At 37.5% G+C, this 20,185-nt stretch overlaps 1 long non-coding RNA gene across 1 annotated transcript; it reads left to right on the top strand.

Annotated features, from left to right (window-relative positions):
- The first annotated feature begins 15,537 nt into the window (after positions 1–15,537).
- Positions 15,538–17,116, top strand: LOC127106275 (uncharacterized). The gene is made up of 2 exons (XR_007795322.1): positions 15,538–16,124; positions 16,772–17,116. It is a non-coding gene; the product is annotated as an uncharacterized LOC127106275 (long non-coding RNA).
- The last annotated feature ends 3,069 nt before the right edge of the window (positions 17,117–20,185 follow it).

Below are 20,185 nucleotides of genomic sequence, written 5' to 3'. Positions count from 1 at the left end.
TTCAACAACATGAAGAGAAATGGAGTAGATCTTACTGAAGAACTCCGTCAACAAGGGTGGGAAAACTACTTCCAAAGGCTTTATGGCCCTGTTTACCCAAATCTCATCAAAGAATTCTGGAGATTTGCTGACGCTGATGACCATTTCATCGTCTCCTACGTATTGGGGGTAAAGATAGTGATTACTGAAAAGTCAATTGCTTCTTTACTGAACATGGAGAAAGATGGAGGAAGAAGGATCTACAACATCAACCCTAGGTCAAGGCGCATTGCTTCAGAAATCAATCCCACCATCTTCAAACAAAATACTGAAGGCAATCCATCAAAGAACAAAGAACTTCATCAGAAGCTCAGAGTATGGCTCAAGATCATTCTGGGAACCATTCATCATCGCCCAGCATCAAACTCCTTTGACTACATCAATACAGATCAAAAGTGCATTCTGTATTGCATTCACAAGGGTTTGAAGCTCTGCCTTCCTGCACTACTCTTCAGATATCTCAGAGACTCTGTAAGGGAGACAAGAAACAACATGAAACCCAGATCCTACATCCCTCTGGGAAGACTTCTGTCTGATGTCTTCATCGAAAATGGGCTTGTAGATCATCTGGAGAAGAACAAGCTTATGGAAGATCTGGCAATAGATACTAGAAAGCCTCTGAACGCCAGAAATCTCAAGAGCATGGGAATCTTGAAGAAGATTCAAGTCAGACCCACGCTGGACACCTCCTGGGACGCCTTGAAAGATCAGAGGAAGCTGCCCCATGGTCTTGCAAAATTTTACAAGAATGAACCCAGAGAAGCTATCCTCTTCTATATGCAGCGTCTGAAGGATGAAGGAGTCGACATCTCTGACTTCAGACTGGACGATTGTCTAGATTCAGAAGAAGACTTTGTCAGGTTCAAAAGAGGTCCCTCTGAAAAGAAGTCTTCAAAGGCCAAGAAAGCAAGGCTAGGAGAGACTTCTGGAACCAGATCTCCAGCACCTCTGCAAGTAACTACTGGTAAGTCTGCTCTCTCTATTCCCTCTGAACGTCTTATGGCTTCTTCTAATCCTCTCCCAACACCACCTATATACACATCCTATGAAACCCCACCTTCTACAACCAGAACCTCACAACCTCTACCCAATTTTAATCTTGCTCATACATCACTACCTCTATCTAAAACTGAAGAAATGAACCAAACCACTTCCTCTTCATCATCTTCAGCCCCAGAATCACCTCCATACCTTATCCTCTCCTCTGATCCAGAACACTCTGACCCTAACTCTCCAACCCTAGCCCAAATTCAAGCTCAAAACCTCGCTTCACAACAACCAACACAACCTGAAGTAACTTCACCACCACAACAAACAACAAACACACCCTCTGAAGCTCAACCCTCTGACCTCCACATCTCTGATATCACCTCGCCAAACACCTCCGCTGAACCTGAACCTGAAGCTGAACCTGAACCTGAACCTGAACCTGAACCTGAACCTCTAACACTAAATCTCAGCCCTCCAACCTCTCCACCTCATACATCTGAACCTGACCTTTCTATACCTACCCTTGAGGAAGCCATCATGCTGTTCGCAGGGGCTTCAGTTCAGAAGGTCAATTCTCTGACCAGTAACTCTGGCATCAGTGATGATCCCGATTCTGTAAGGACACACTGGAACAGAGTCATTGGCTGGATGACCTCTGAGGCTTTTAAACTGAAGCACATCTCTGAACAAGTCAGAAATGACTTTATCAGAGATGCTGAGGCAAGACTACAAGAGAGACTTGCAAGAGAAGCTGAAGAAAAAGCCAGAAGGCTGGAGGAAGAAAGAGCAAGGGAAGTTGAAATCCTAAGGGCAAAGGAAGCTAAAGCTAAAGCTCTGGCCGATGCTGCTGCTGCTGCCGAAGCTGAAGCACAGGCTGCTGCTGAAGCTGAAGCAAAGGCCGCTGCTGAAGCACAGCAGGCTCTGACTCAGGGGGAGTCCTCATCTGTTGTTCCTATGGTTCTCCAGACGCTGGAAGAACTGAAGAAAGATCAGAAGGAACTCCGTGCCAGAATGGATAAACAAGACACTGTCAACGACAACATTCAGAACATGCTAGCTCAACTGCTTCAGAGAATGCCTCCGCCTCCCAACCCCTAGGCACTTAGGATTTTGTTTGCATGTTGTCTTGCTTTCCTTGTTTCTGATGTTTACTTGTTCTTTTTGCCCTTGTTTCTGTTGCCTTTTTATCTGAATATAATGCTTTTCACTTGAATTTCTTTTTTTTGCTATGTCTTTTTGATTCTGACAAAAAGGGGGAGAAGTCATTAATAGCTCTGATGAAAATACTGTCTAAATACCTTAAGCACTCTGCAACATATTTTTCTTAAAAATAAATTTATCTAACACTAGACTTAAGAAATTGCAGAAGGTATCAAGAAACCTCATTGCTTGGAAGCTCTGGTAAGGACTTCTGAACTCCCTAGCCTATCTCAGGGGGAGCTCTTGTCTATCTGATCTGATATTGTTTATGTTTCATCTGCTAATTGAGTTTGTTTTGTCATCATCAAAAAGGGGGAGATTGTAAGAACAAAAATTGTTCTACAACAGATTCCATGATTTTGATGATAACAAAGGATGAAACCAAAAATGGCACCCTAACGAAAAGTTTCTAAGTGTGCAGGGTTCTAAGGAAAGAAGGAAGAGATCTGATGACGTCATCAGATACAGAATCATATCAGATACAAATTATCAGAAGACCAGAAGTAGAAACACGTTCAAGAAAGTCTAACTCTGAGCAAAACAGCAAAATATCAGAAGCATCTGAACAAGAAGTACGCTCTAGAAGTTCTGACTCTGAACAACGGTATGTCAAACTCCAGAAGCTCTCAGCGCTATCTGAAGAAACCATCAGAACTCAAAAGAGATCAACATCAGAAGTTAGATAGCAAGATTCCAAGATTCCCAGAAACATGAAGACTCTGATCATGGATTTCCTAATAAAGAAAGAGTAACGTTAACTTCAAATAAAGGCTTGGAAATAGATTTCCTAATACAGAAAGAGACGTTAACTCCAAATTCAAATGAAAAGGAACTATATTTGGAAAAAAGTCATTCGAGGAGAAAAAATAGTGTTGGCAAGAAGCTATATAAGTTATGGCATTAATTCAAATTATTTGCCATAAATTTCAACGACTACTTCACTCCTATATAAAGGACTGCAATCAACATTAAGAAATATAGAGAACATACTGAAACATCAACACGCATAAAAATGTTTTATTCTCTCAATCTTCACAAAGCTTTTGCTTAGAATGTGAAACACTTTTTGTTCTTACTGTTGTAATATTTGCTTATTTTAGAAGCACTCTAGATTACATAAGTCTTTATCTTTGTTGTATTTCCTCAAGTGACTCTTCGTAGTCTGTATACTTGAGAGGACTAAGAGATCCTTCTCTTAGACGTTGTTTGTAATCAATCTTTCAAGATTAGTGGATTAAGTCCTTGTTGAAGGCGAAATCACCTTGGCCGGGTGGACTGGAGTAGCTTTGTGTTATAAGCGAACCAGTATAAATTCCTTGTGTGGTTTTTATTTTAAAAAGTGCTTATTTTCCAAAATAATTCAAACCCCCAAAATAAGCGAACCAGCCCAAATAGTTGCAACACATCATAAAACCACCACTTTTGAGGCTGAGGCGGCTTCACAATCTTCTGGCCATAGTTGATGCAATTTAAAGAATCATGGTCATGTAGAAAAATAAATCATCGTCAGAAACATCGAATATTATAACAAATGTGTTTCAAAGAATGAATACAATTGAATTTTACCTATTTGTCTCACACATGTCTGGAAACATGGTTTGGATATAGAGGTGAAAATGATAAGTTGGACAGGATTCCTCCAATCCCCTCAAGAACGACATCAACCTCGGGTGCCTCAACCTAGACCAATAGGGCTTCCAGGTCATTAGGAGGTGACACATGGATCCTCTGGGAAAACGAAGTTGGAGATGCACGAACCCCAGAAGTCTATGTATCTACATCAAACAAACTAGAACTGGTCGATCATTGAGAAAGCCAGGCTCTTTCTCTACCAACCAATGCATGTTACGACACTCTACTGAGCCCCAATCTTTCTTGATTATCAGCCATATTCTCTATAAATGAATCAGACAAGCATTACATTATAGAAAAAAATCAATTCCAAATGAAACATAAAGAAAAACAAGGCAAACATTGCAGACATAGCAAATCTGGAAATGCATTTCCAGATTTCTGGAAAATCACATTTTTGACGAATACGAAAAATGCATGTATGTATTAACCTGCAACTTGGTAAATACCAAAATGGCATAAATGCATGGAAACCAAACATTCTAAAAACGCATTGATCATCTGAATTACCTATCAATTACATTGCTCAACTAAATAACTTATCTAAACTACTTATTACACAATGTATCAAACACGTTGCTCAATTTCTTCAATTGTATAGAGATATAAAAAATGTATAGAGAAATCCAACACTTACCAAATGTGAGTTTGATTGTGAACTCTTTGATCAATTGGATGTTGATGGTAAAACTTGGACATGAGTTGAGAGAGTTTGAGAGACTTTGAGAGAATTTGAGAGTATGATAGATTTTGAGAGTTTGATAGAGTAAAAGAGAAATGAGGAAAGAGAAGGGTATGTAACGTTTTTTTTAAATTAAAAATGCATCAAGAGGTGCATGTTTGTTATGAAGGAAAATTGAGATTCAAAATGCAACAGAAATAAAAAAAATTCCTTTAGTGATCCTTACGAATGGGCATGATCAGTGATAGAAATTGTTACCTCTTGTGGCGATTGAAACCTTTGATGCAGATCTAAGGAGTGATCACGAGCGTTGAATGGTGACAACGCCTCTACTCAGTCCACACGAACGGATTCCTTCAGTCTCAGTGCTAGCTGCTACGAATGAAGGCTTTGAGTGTGTGTGTGTGTGTGTGTGTGTGTGTGTGTGTGTGTGTGTGTGTGAGAGAGAGAGAGAGAGAGAGAGAGAAACGAAATTTCATCAAGTCAACTGCTTTTGCATAAGGGTTTTATTTATAGAACCACTAGTGTTGGATGCAAGCTAAAAAGCCCACTTAAGTGTATGTGGCCCATATCTTATGGTATAACGAAAATCACTTAAGTGTGTGGTATCTTACCACATTTCGTATCTAGTTAAGTGCACTGTACCTTACGATGTTCTACAATTCACTTAAGTGCACCGTACCTTACGGTGTTCCTTATTTACTCTATCTCTCATCAATTTGTCCTTTTGTGTGTGACCCTGTAGGTTTTCGTGACATTGTCAATTATATTAAATCACATATTTAACATAATAAACAGTGAGCGGTATCTAGCAACACATCACTGCTACCCAAGACACAAAAATGTCATCTGATCTGACAAATCCTTTTGTGATAATACTTGTGTGTACAATTTACCCTTTTTCCCTTATGTCTATATTGAACACAAGGCAAAGACTGTGTCATCCTTGTCAAGTTCAATATTAGGCCCTTAGACATTTATCCTGTTACGTAGGATGGGAAAATTCCATCTAGGTCACTCATGTCCCTCAGCATGCTTCGTGGAGTACCCATCAACTGTCTTTATGGTCATCCAGTTACGGACAACGTTTGATCAACAATAAAGCACTCGACTCTTCATCTAGGGTCCATAGTGGTTTCAGGTCGAAGGATGGTATACACCATTATGACCATGAGAATAACTTTCCATTTGAAGCTCATAGAAAAAGTTATTCAAGGTGGAAGAAGTGGATATTTGACTTGGTACTTAGAAAAATTTCAATTATGTTTGATTTCCCAAACTTCCACCTCAAAATTCATCATGATCCAAGCTTCAAATGGAAAAGTGTTCAACATAAAAGTTGTTCCCCTTGATATCACCTTTCCAAAAAGTCTAAAATCACTTCATTTGAACAAGGTTTAAATGAATTACGCATGGTTACTCTTCATGGTTCCATTTGGATGAATCTCATGATCACTTCTCAATTTCAAATGCAGGGCTTCATGTTACACTTTCAGTATCACTCATGATCATTTTTGGACTTAATTACATCATCTCATGGGCCTATCACACGCCCATGCAAGCATGTACATGACAATTGCTATTTTTGGAAAAATTATGGAAGTGTGTGGAAATCAATTGCCAAGCCTATATATACAACCCCTTATGCTCAGAATTGGGGACACCTTGCCCAAGCTTTGCTCCTGCAACTTTCCCACCATAATTAGAGGATAATCTTGAAGTTTTTCAATTGAAAATCGAGTTTCAATTTCATTTCTGTTTTGAAGTTGAAACTCCAAGAATCCAAGCCATTTGAGCTCTCAATTCACCTCCTGCAATCAAGTGGAAGCAAGCCCAGACCAATTGAGATCCAGATCAAGCTTCATCACTGCAAACAGAAGGTGAAATTTGTCAAACTTTCTCTCTTTGATTCTCTCTCAATTTTTCACAATTCTCTTTGATTTTTGGTTGGCTTAAGTCCTACCAATGTAGGCAACAAGATTGAGTTGCTTTGAGGTCAAATCGAAGCAACTCAGATCATGAACCTCAAATTTCAAATCCATGTATCTTTCCATATACTTGGAATTGGAAGAAATGGAGGTCTGATTCGTGCTCCTGAACATTTTTCCTTTAAAATCATGTCCTTATTTTTTATTTTGGTGGTGGTTTATGGTGCACCGGTCCGGTGAGGTCCACCGGAGAAGATGACCGGAGTTAGGGCTGCGGTGGTGTGTTGGCATTGCCCATACCATTTGATCATGAATCCACGTTCTAATCCTGGCCCTTGCTTTTGAATACCACGCGTTGACTGAGGCGTTTGATGGTAGCGCGTGCTTGCCCATCAAATCTGCCACCTTCATTAATGAGGGAGATCTGACGGTCCTTGTTTTTTTTAATTTCATTGATTTTTCATTTAATCCCTTTATTTTGTTTAATTCATATTAATTTCATTTTTAATCCAAAAAATATGGGAGTTTCACCAAAATTCTTTAAATATTTTTCTCTTCCATATTTTGAATTAAAATTATTTTTTGGATTAATTTTGATATTTTTCATGAATTAAATATTTTTGTGTATATTTTTAATTGTTTAAAAATACTTCTGACTTTTTAAAAATAGTGAAATTTTTTGTATAAGGTCCTTTGACCTTGTTTAACCTAGGATAAATCCTTTGGCCATTTATTTGGTGTTTTGAAGGGATTTTAAGTTTTGACCAAATTAAAATGTATTTTAATTCAATTTTAATGTGATTAAATGTTTAAAAATATTGTTGAGCCATTTTTATGGTCTTGTAATGTTTGACTTTCTGTTTGGGCCTTGGTCAAGGTTGATTTGAATTTTATTGGATCAAAACCATTAGATTTAGGGGATTGATGAAATATACATTTCATCTCCCAAAATGAATGGATATGGTTTTGATTTGATGAAATTCTTCCCATGATCAATTTGTGTTTCTACCTTCCCCCTCCCTCTTCATCTTCATCCATATTCTTTCCCATTCCCTCATTTGACCAATGAAATCTCTAATGTCTAAAGGCTAATTGATTCATCAATGACCTTGTGTCAGATGAATCAATATAAGTATGACTGAGATAGGTCCTTCCCATTTTTTTAGTGTGCGATATGTTTTAGGAGTTTGGTTCTTTGTACCAAATCTCTAACATGCATTAGCACCTATATTTTTATTGCCCGACCTCAGATAGTTTTGACTTCTACATAAGTCCAATTACGATTGCTTTTAACGTATAGCTAAATTTGACCCTCAAGGCATAGCATTCTAGTAAGTGAGATTGTAAGTCTCCCATTCTTCATGGCATTGTATGGATACTTGACCTTTTTTCCTTTCATGAGAGCTAGTGGCATACTTGTTGAATTATCCAAGTTGGAGCCCTTCTCATGGAAGATGTCTTGGTTTAAGGATTCATACTTATGAATGAATGGTTGAGTGTTCTCCAAAGAATGACTTAATCAATTAAAAATCACCAAAATCACTTCTAACACCACTAACTTTTGACTAACACTTGACTAACTCTTATTCATTATGCTTTTACTTTCAAGTCATTTACTTTATGCAATTTAACTTTCAGTCATTTATCATTCATTACCATTTACATTTCATATTACTTGTTTATGTTTCAGTCCTTTTCATTTTGCTCATTTGAGCCATATCTTGTGATTGTATATATCTGTTTGCGTATTGATTTTATTTCTGGTCTTAGGACCTTAAAACACCTAAGAACAACAAAAAACCCTAAAAAACATTTGGTGGACTGTTGGGATTTGATCTGAGCCTTTGGACTTAGGTTTAGGCAACATTCCATGTGCTAAAAGGACTTGGCTAATGCCAATATCTTGAGACTGAGTTACTCTGAACTGTGCCTTCATCTGATATAAGACTTGAGAATTTCTTGGGTTCATCTGCTACTCTGTTTATATGCTTAATTGTTATTTTGATCTTGTGTCTGATGTTTTATTCTAAGTTGATCAAGGAATATTCCATTTGATACATGGGAAGACAATGGAGACTGTTAGCTATTGAAGTGTTTGCTTGGATGTGGCCATCTTTATTTGATACCTTGATCTTCATGATGTCTGGATATTGCTCATTGCTTATTGATCATTGCTTGATTAAAGTCCAAAGGAAAATGGGTTCTTATATGACATTTTTGTCTGTTGGATTGCATCCCATTGGTCAGATCTTTTCAACTCTGAACTTTTAAATTTTTTGCTTAGGATAACCTCTTAATCTCCTCCCACTTCTTAAATTTCAAAATCTCTCCCTCTTTTCAAAAACATTTATTTGCTTGTGATTTCAAACTTAGACATTATTTAATAATTATAAAGTTTGGCCTTATGCCATTGAATTTTCAAACTTCTTTTCTTAAATTAAACTTGTAAGTAAACTTAACCATATTGACTTAAATTTCAAAAGACAAAAAGAACTAATAACTCCATTCAAATTTTTGGCCCTTTATGCCTTTTCTTATTAAACTTTTGTTAAAAGAAACTCACCAACTCATTTGAAATTTTTACCACGAACTACGAGGTTTTGATCCCTCATTTTTATGTTGGTACGTAGGCATAAGACTGAAGGTCTTGTCAAACACAAAAATATAATCAATGAATTATTTTCTCATCCCCACACTGTTGGTGTAAGCCCTAGAGGAAAATACTTTTGGTACCTATATCGAATTATTTATTAATAATAAAAGGCTTTTCTTTATTATGTTTGTTTAATAAAGTCCCTAGAATAGATAGTCCGTTTAATGTATCAAGTGTGACTTAATCATGAGATCACATTAAACATAAGAACATTATTCTTAAAGTATCCATAGTCGAGCTTTATTATGAAGTGGGATAACATTAAAGCATTAAGACTATTATGTATATAGACTGATGATCACATCACATGGATCATGGATAAGGAGTTATCAAGTCTTAAACATAGGTATGAATATTAAGAGTAATATTTATACTGGATTGACCCGCTATGAGAATACTATATAGAATATTATGCAAAGTGTCATAAGTTATTCTCATGGTGATAATGGTGTATACCACCCTTCGACCTGAAACCACTATGGACCCTAGATGTATAGTCGAGTGCCTTATTGCTGATCAAACATTGTCCGTAACTGGATGACCATAAAGACAATTGATGGGTACTCCACGAAGCATGCTAAGGGACATGAGTGACCTAGATGGAATTCTCCCATCCTGCGTAACAGGATAAATGTCTATGGGCCCAATATTGAACTGGACAAGGATGACACGGTTTATGCCTTGTGTTCAATATAGACATAAGGGTAAAAGGGTAATTGTACACATAAGTATTATCACAAAAGGATTTGTCAGATCACATGACATTTTCGTGTCTTGGGTAGCAGTGATGTGTTGCTAGATACCGCTCACTGTTTATTATGTTAAATACGTGATTTAATATAATTGCCAATGCCGCAAAAACCTATAGGGTCACACACAAAAGGATGGATTGATGAGAGATAGAGTAACTAAGGAATACCGTAATGTACGGTGCATTTAAGTGAATTGTAGAACATCGTAAGGTACGGTGTACTTAAGTAGAATACGAAATATGGTAAGGTACCACGCGCTTAAGTGATTTTGGCATATTATAAGATATGGGCTACATACACTTGAGTGAGCGTTTTTTAGCTTGCAGCCCACACAAGTGGTTCTATAAATAGAACCCTTGTGTAGAAGCATTTGTGTAGTTGCAATTTCGTTTCTCTCTCTCACTCAAAGCCTTCATTCGTAGCAGCTAGCACTGAGATTGCCGAATCCATTCGTGTAGACTGAGTAGAGGCGTTGTCATCGTTCAATGTTTGTGATCACTCTGTAGATCTGCATCAAAGGTTACAATCGCCACAAGAGGTAACGATTCTATCACTGATCATGCCCATTCGTAAGGATCACTAAAGGAGAAATTTTAAATTTCGCTGCATTTGGGATCGCTCTTCTCCTTCACACACTCTATTTTTATCAAACATCATTTATACCAAAAACATATGCGCACATAAAAAAAGGGCTCCCTAGGAGTACCTAGGACACTTTGGATGCTAACACCTTCCCTTTGTGTAACCAACCCCTTACTTGTAATCTCAGGCATTTTATTAGTTTTGATTTTAAAATTTCTTATCTTTGGGTTTTGTTCGTACTTTTCCCTTTTCCTTTGGAAACAATAAAAGCGCAGTGGCGACTCTGATTTTATTGACGCTAAGCTTACCCATAACTTGATGGTCATGAATTTACCGCTACAGGTAGGTTCCACTTCTGTATCACTTTCAAAATCATCTTCTGACCAAGAGACACACATACCTTTCTTCTGATTTTTGAGAAATGTGTGGCATTCAGCCCTTATGTGACCAAACCCTTCACATCCATGGCACTGTATTCCTTTTCCTTGGTTGGTTTTTTCTTCAGTTTTGGGCCTTCTTCCAAACTCCCGGTTTTTGGAGATTTCGAAGGACTTGTTCTTGACATTAGCTCTTGTCTTACAAACCATCTTCTTCATCACTTTGTTGAATTGTCTCCCAAGTAAGACAATGGCATTAGATATCCCTTCATCTGTATCTAGGTTATAATCATCTTCGAGGTCTTCAATATTAGAAATAAAGGCTATACTTTTCTTCTTTTCTGATTTTTCACTGATTCCTAACTCAAAGGTTTGAAGGGATCCCATTAGTTCATCAACTTTCATGTTGTTGATATCTTGAGCTTCTTCAATGGCAGTAACCTTCATGTCAAATCTCTTTGGAAGAAACCTGAGGATTTTTCTGACCATCCTAGCTTCTGACATCTTCTCCCCTAGAGCACTTGAGGCATTGGCTATCTCAATGATATTCATGTGAAAGTCATGGATGCTCTCATCCTCCTTCATTCTTAAGTTCTCAAACTTGGTGGTTAAAATTTGAAGTCGTGACATCTTAACCTTAGAGGTTCCTTCATGAGCAGTCTTCAAGATCTCCCAAGCATCTTTGGCAGCAAGTTATTTATTAGTTTGAAGTTGTTCTTGTCCACTCCATTGAATAGAGCATTCAAAGCTTTGGAGTTTCCCTGAGCTAATTTGTCACCTTCATCATCCCAATCTTCCTCAGGCTTCAGCTCTTCAATGATCTTTCTACCTTTATCTTTAATCATTGGTCGATCCCTACCTTTGACCATAGATTTCCAAGCCTTGTTGTCCATAGATTTGATGAAATCCACCATATGTGCTTTCCAGTAGTCATAGTTAGTTCCATCAAGAATGGGTAGTCTGTTCACAAAGCCTCATTCCTTGTCCATTGTACCAGAAAGTATATTCCCTGAATCTCACCCAAAAATAGAGCAGGATGCCTACTCTGATACCAATTGAAATTCTGGTATGCATATATCAGATGTCCTAAGAGATGTCGAGACACTAATATCTGAACAATAACAGGACAACTTACATATAGAGGAACATAAAATAAAGGAACACACAAAGTTATTAACCCAGTTCGGTGTGCAACAACACCTATATCCGGGGGCTACCAAGCCAGGGAGGAAATCCACTAAATAGTATTAGTTTGTATGCCTTCTGCAAACTATCTCCAATTTACATAATACACACTAATCACTACCCGTGCCTAAGTTCTACCTAAGACACTCCTAGGTGTGAGACCCTTCTCACCTCCCTATCAATCACAACAGTGATATCTAAACACTTACAAGAAAATCAGAAGACACACTTCAAGGACACACAATCACTTAATGCTTAAAAGCTTATGAGTGCTTGGCAGTGCTTACAACCAATCAACACAGTCCTACTCATATATCAAGATGATATTTGAGAGGCTCACAAAATAATACAAACATTTAAACCCTAATACGGTCAACTATCTTTTCTTCTTCGTCAATAATTAGTTTTTGAGACATTATATTTATAGCCTTAGAAAGCTATGGATTTGGGCCTTGTATTCCATGAGCACCAGTTGTACAACATTAGGTTATCAATAAAAAGTTTCCTAAAATGTCTTAACTTTTAGGAAACAAAATCTTTTAACCACAATTCGCATCTATGATTTCTCAATCATGAACGTCACAAGGGAAAGCATAATATTTCTAGAATATTCTGTAGAGAGTTAACCCTATAAATGTTACCAAGGTAAAAACCTATTTCAGACAAGATGTCACAACCACATGTTAGGACATCTTGTTTAACATGTTGCAGTTAAGTTAGTTTTACCAAAATTGTTGCCAATCAAAATATTCATGAATTAACAAGTGCCTCATGCCTATGTATCCTTATAGTGAAATAAGGAATTTAGAGCTCTGTAGTTCATGTAAATAATGGCGGGAGATTAAAAGAAGAGTGATAACAAATATGGTCTGAAGTAAAGGATAATGTTGTTTGACTCCAACAAGGGATGATATTTGAACCAAAGTGTAAAGCTGGCATTAACCAATATGTCATATAGCCTGAAGCATTAACCACTATATGGTATGGCCAAAAACAAAGGGAATTAAGTGTTTGGAATCAAGGAAAACATCTCTCGATTCAAAGGAAGACACTGGATGTAGCTCAAAGAGATAGTGTATTTGGCTCAAAGAAAGAGCATATCACATGGAGTGAATGAAGGTAGTAGGTATGAATGAATGTAGTGAAATACGAATCATGGACATGAATAGAGTGATAGAGAAAGAATAAATAAATATGCTTGCAGAGGATTTGAACCCTCGTGCCTACGTATTCTCACTGTGCAATAGAAAGTCAGAGCTCCGTAGTTCATGGAACCATGAAAACAAAGAAAAGTGTTTGATTGGATTGCCAAGAGGCGAAGAAAGTTGCTTAAAAGGCAAGAGTGTGGCATTAACCAATGATGGTAATCAACCATAATGGATTTGTGAAGGCATGGTTAGAACCAAGGATGCTACCAGAGTTTGAGACTCTATACAGTAGGAAAAGATGTTTACTAGGGTTTGCAACCCTACATGATAGAATAAGAGAAAGCCACAGTATGTAACTATATAGGGCACAAGATGACTTCCAAAGTCAATAACTCTATAGGGCATAGGAAAACTAGCTAGAGTTTGTAACTCTATAAGGGCATAATCAATGATAGCCAAAGTCTGTAGCTGTGTAGGCAAGATGAAAAAAGGTCAAAGTCTGTAACTTACAGTGAAATGCCTGCTTACTAAAGTCTATAACTGTATAGGCAAAAAGCAAGGTTATGTGCCATAGTATGTAATTATATAAGGTAGACATAAGTGATTGTCAGAGTCTGGAACTCCGTAAGGGAAAAGAGAAACGATGCCAAAGTCTGTAACTGTATAGACAAAATCAAAGGTTGGCAGAGTCTGTAACTCTAAGGGAATAAAGAATGAATGCCAAAGTTTGTGACTTTATAGGCATGAATGAAATGGGGCTTTGCCAAAGCCTGTAAATGTATAGGCAGAAACAAAGTTCCAGAGTCTAGAACTCCATGGGAAAAAGAGAGCTTGCCATAATCTGTAACTTTGTAGGGCAAGGATGCCAAAGTTCATAACTGTATAGGCAAAATGAAAGAGTGCCAAAATATGTAACTGTATAGGTAATGAAAGGAGGATGCCAAAGTTTGTAACTGTAGGCAGTGCATGAAGCAATTGATTATAAAATGGGTATGTGACCCTAAGGTAATGATCCTAAAAGATGTATGGACGTCAAGGAGGAGAGTCTGGTACTAGATCCAAGGGGGGGGAATAATGGTGCTTCACTGTTGAAGTGTTGAATTCTTGATGCTTGCCTGAAGAAGACTTGTCAATCATATGATTCGAATTGCACTAAAGTCTATGAACGAAGGCGAATACCTTGACCAACTAGGTCATTCGTCCCGTACCCAAAGATATTATAGACAAGGATATGGATGTTCCACTCTTATCATTTTTCATTACTTAAGGATCATGGCATACAACTTGAATCATGATTGACAAGTTGCTGATATGAGATCCTGATTGTTGATCCTGATGTTATAATGCTACTTGTTATGGAAGAAGACTTGACAATCATTTGATTCAAATTATGCTAAAGTCTATGAATATAGGTGAATACAATGAGCAACTAGGTCATTCGTCCTGTACCTAAAGATATTCCGGATGAGTTAAGGAATTCTCCATTATCGCTCCTTCTATATTTCTTAAGACTCGTGTCACACAACTTGAATCAGGATTGACAAGTGTTGAGACCTTTGTTGTGCTTGAGAAATAGTGCACTTTGTCAGCTATGCTTGATTTGTATTGACTTTGAAGTCTTGATCTTGGACTTGAATCTTGGGATTTTGAGCTTCTGAGATCCAGTATATCCAGTACAGCTTGAGCATAATGGACTTGTCCTATCGAGTGACCAAAGGTCTTTTGATCAGTTGAATATGCTTGGGGATTTAAGCACAATGCAAAGGATTTGGTTAATCAAAGTGAACTTTGATAAACATTAATCAGTGGAATTTAAGTAGTTGAACTATGTAGATAATAAACCTAATGAATGATCAATCAATTGAATCAGTTGCCTCTATACAAACCCTAAACTAAGGGAGCATGCCAAGTCAGGAATGTCCTAAACCCTAGGGGTAAAATAGGTAATGTACATAAATTGATTAAATGGAATTAATAATCAAGGTTATTTATAGTTAATTAAAACCAATTAATCAATTAAAAACGAATACATGAATATATATAAAAAATTAGGTTAAGTCTAATTAACCTAAACCTAAGATTTCTATAGATTACAATTAACCGATTAATCACAATTATTTCTACTAATCACAATTAACCAACTAAATCATGATTAAATAATTAAATCATAATTATCAAATTATTCACAATTATCACATTAGTCTAATTAATAAAATCACAATTAGTCATAGTTATATTAATCAAAAACAGAAAGTAAAATCATTAATCCAAAATTTAATTAGGAATAGTTAATCAAGATTTACTACATTAACCCTAATTAATTAAGATTAGAAGAAGGGGGTGCAGGCTTTATGCTGGAAGTGTGTGAATTGAAGCATGCTTGGGCCTCAAGCCCAAGCTTCACACGGTCAAACACAATCCCAATCCATGTCCACTTAGCAACAAGTCAAAATATCAATACTCAACAACATGAATAACAAACATTGCACAATTTCACTCCAATGCTTCACGTTTCTTCATTCTCCAAAAATGTTCATATGCAAACCTCTTCTAACTCATCAACCACAACGCACATGGATCTTCTCCGTTTCAACATCGATGAGCAAGATCCACAGTCGTGTTCTCTCACTCTCATTTCGAGCGTCCAAACACCACGAGCAAAACTTTGAATCTGGATCCACGATGTATCTTTGAAAAATCGAATCCAAACCGAATTCATCATCACCAAATCAGAATCAAATTCATCATTCAAACTGCACCGAATCAGAGTTGCAAAATCCACATCAACACACGAATACACAGCAACACACGAATCTTCTTCGTTCGTGAATTCGCCTTTTGGATTGGATATCGTCTAAGAAAGGTGCAGATAGCTGAAACAAAGGATAGAAGATTTTTACCAGATCGAAGTGGAGGGATTATCCGATGCAATGGCTCGACGATAACAACTTCACAGGTAACTTGCTTCTTCTCTTCTCCTCTACTTTTCTTCTTCTTCTTTCTCGATCTCCAAATTCTTCTTCTACTGAACTCGTTATGAGGTTGTTGAATTGAGAAAGTGACGTTGAAGAGCGATGTTTCTGTGAGAGTTTGATGAAAACAGATTGAGATGCAAAGTGTACAAATGATTTTTTTCCGTAATGATTGGTGATGATCGAAGATTTATAGAGCTTCGATCCTAACTGATTAGGGTAGCTAGGGAAACCATTAGGGCATATTTAATAGAGTTAAAATGATCTCAGTTGAAGGTGGTTAGATGTTATTGAACTGTTAGAAATTTTGTTAGTTTTAGTTAGGAGGTTTGAACTTGTTAGCTTCTGTTAAACATTTAGTTAAAATCAGCTTAAGTTTTTTTAGCCAAGTGAGTTCACAGAGTTAAGCATTAGTCTTACTGATTTTTTGTTAGACTCATTAGCTAGTGAAAGTTTGTTTGTTTAATGAGATACTGAAATGTTGGTTGAATTCTGAAAAATCAACTTGTTAACTATTTCTGTCATGCTTGATCTGAAATCGATTTGAAATTTTCTGATGGAATTGATTCTCTGTGCGTTGCATTTTCTTACCGTCGAATGAGTTTTTTTCATGACTTTTTCTGTTATGAAGAGCTTTTCCTGAATGAAGGAGCTTCAGTTCTGTGTTGTTGGAAAAAATACAGGGAGATGCGTTTTGCGTGTGGATCGTTTCATTTGCTTGAGATGCTTGGATGTGGAGTCTTGTTCTTTGGTTTGTTGGACAAGTTTGAAGGAGGAAACTTGGGTTGTTGCTTGGAAAGTGTTAACAGGGATTGGACAATTGTTATGGCATGCTTGTATGTTGTTTGGATCATGGACTGTATTGGGAAATTGGGGTTACAATTGTATGGATTTTGTATTGTGTATTAAATTGTAAGAACTAATATGGGATTCTATTGAACTGTTAATTGAAATTTGAATGTGAAAGTATTCAATATGGAATGTGAGTATTAGAAATTGAATTGAATGAAATGTTTTGATTAAAGAAAAGTTTTTTGTGAAATTAATGGATTAATGAAGGGTTATGGAATTTGAATATGTATTATGGAAAATGTGTGGATGTATTGGAAATTTAATTTAAATATGGAAGGCTATATGGAATTGGTCTTATGGATTTGAATAGAATGGTTTAGAATTGAATGGTTTAATGGAAATTAAAACGAAATAAATAAATGTTCTGGCTATAACATCTTCTACTTCAAAAAGTTAGTAACAAAATTAAATGAATTGGCTTATAAAATGAAATGAATTAAACAAAATGGCATAGAGGATGGTCTGGCTATAACATCTTCTACCTCTTTCGGAAAAATCGGACCAAACACATGACCATTACGGGTCACCTTTGCAATATCGGCAATATTCACCACTGAATCTGCAAATGGAAGAGGAATCTCTTGACCATTTTCTATCATTGTGGCGTTATATTGATAAGGCACAGCTTTATCGGATGCATATGGGACATGGCCCTCTAACCGTATAACCAACGGCGATACCGGTCTATTAACATGGTTGATGTTACTGCTATCAAACTGAAGAACTACTCGCTCAGGGGTCTTGAACACAGACACAATTACATTCACATCATCTATATCCCTCGACTGTTGAATCTGGATTACATTCTCATCCATCAACTTCTGGATATCTCTCTTGACAATCATACATCCACTGGGGTTCACACTACATATCACACAACTATCATGATCATGCTCACAGTCTCTGATCAAACACAAGGTTCTATGCATTTCCACCAACGACCTACGGATACGTCGTACATCGAATACTCAGAAATTTCCTGGATAGTCGTCCACCATGTTGACAGAAGTGTTACCATGAGCAGGAAATGGATTAGATTTCACATTAGGTGCTTTGTCCTCAAAGGACACCATCCCACTCTTCACAAGCTTTTGTACTTCATACTTCAACGGGTAACAGTTTTCTATGTCGTGACCAGGGGCTCCCTGGTGAAAAGCACAGCGAAGTTCAAGTTTGAACCACCATGGAAGTGGCTCAGGGATTTGCGGAGGATTCTTGGGTTGAATAAGGTTCTTGAGAATCAAGGATGGATATAATTCTGCATATGACATAGGAATAGGGTCAAAGGAGACCTTCTTCCTCTCAAAGTTTTGTTGGTTATTATTGTTCTTGTTGTAGTTGGTTCTTTGTCGCGGTTGTTGTTGAAGTTGTTGTTACTGAATCAGAACTGATTGATTGTTAGAATTGTTGGAAAATACAGGGATCACTGATGAAACTTGATGTTGATGTTGACGGGGTTGAGAACTCTTTCTAACATGAGGCCTCCTCTCCCTCCCCACTAACACTGAATTAGTTTCTCCCTCCTTCTTTTTAGAGAAACTACATCCATACTTCTTGCTAGACGATGCTTCTTCCTTAGATAGACGTCCTTCATGGACTCCTTCATCTAGCCTCATCCTCATGTTTACCATTTCGGTAAATTCATTGGGGGCACTGGCAATCATACGTTCGTAATAAAACGAACTCAACGTATTTAAGAAGATCTTTGTCATTTCTTTCTCTTCCAATGGTGGGCTTATTTGGGCAACAAGTTCCCTCCACCTCTGAGCATACTCTTTGAACGTCTCCTTATCCTTCTAAGACATAGACCTCAGTTGGTCTCTATCAGGCGCCATATCAACGTTGTACTTGTACTGCTTAACAAAGGCTTCACCCAAGTCATTGAAAGTACGGACACTTTCACTATCTAGACCCATATACCATCTCAAAGCAGCACTAGTCAAATTGTCTTGGAAATAGTGAATCAGTAACTGATCATTATCAGTTTGAGTTGACATCTTTCTGGAATACATCACAAGGTAACTTAGCGGACAAGTGTTTCCCTTTTACTTTTCAAAGTCAGGGACCTTGAACTTCATTGGGATTTTCACATTAGGCACTAGGCAGAACTCAGCAGCACTCTTCCCAAATAAGTCTTTTCCTCTTAACGTCTTCAACTCTTTGCGTAGTTCGAGGAACTGATCCTTTATCTTATCCTTCTTATCATACACGTCTGGGCCCTCAGATGGCTCAGAATGGTAGATGGTGTCCTCAACACGAGGCAGAGTATGAACAACTAGAGGTGGCACTGACATGACCGGGCTAGATGTCGGCATAGAAACAAAAGTGGGTGCATACCCTTCTGGCATAAAGTTGGATGGCATCCCCCCAAGAGAATCCAGTAGGCATGGAGGGAGTGGATTGGCTGGCAGGAACAAGGACGGTCAAGGTAGCAACCTCATAAATGACAGTCCTCTGGGGAGGAGTTGCAGGAGTTGGTGAAGATTGGTTATGTGCAGCAATAATAGATTCTATCAGTGTTGTCAACCTGGCAATCTTATCCTTCGTCTCTCAGTTTTCTTGCTCCAAATGTTCCATGATTCTCGGTTGGTTAGCGCGAGTGTTGTATCGGTGAGTCAGCTTGGCTGGAGCACATAAGAATAACCGATAAGACATCTAGCGGAAGAAAACATGCTATGCAAATGATGCATGAAATGCAATGTTTTTGTTTATTTAATTTCAAGGAACATATGAAATTCTATTTGTAAATATTAAATAATAACAATAGTAACAATTTGATTGACCATAAAAAATCTTTTATTCATAAAATTTAGAAGGATTACACTGAGTACAATTTCAGAAACCAAAATACAAATACAAGAGAAAAGGAAACTAATCATCCTAAGGACCCCTTAGCCACTGTATCAGATGATCTGGCTGCGGGCGCGTACTTCCTTCGGATACGTCAAATCTCAGACTCAAAGGATGTCTTCATCTGAGCTTTCTCAAGGACAAGCTGATCAACAATCTTCTTCCAAGCTCCAGAAGGCTGAGGCATACTAGAGGAAGGTAGACCCTCTGGCTCTCTCTGTATCTTCATTGCTCGATCTTCAATAAGTTCAATAAGTGTGTCTTTGTCTTTCGACTCAAGCTGCATCTCTTCATGCTTTAGGCTCAGAGCATGGAACCGCTCTTCTCACATATCCTTGTCTTG

This window comes from Lathyrus oleraceus, chromosome 7 (assembly GCF_024323335.1).
Source record: "Lathyrus oleraceus cultivar Zhongwan6 chromosome 7, CAAS_Psat_ZW6_1.0, whole genome shotgun sequence".
Lineage (NCBI taxonomy): Eukaryota > Viridiplantae > Streptophyta > Magnoliopsida > Fabales > Fabaceae > Lathyrus > Lathyrus oleraceus.
The sequence above is the reverse complement of the archived record's forward strand: the minus strand, read 5'-3'. Positions and strand labels throughout refer to the sequence as shown.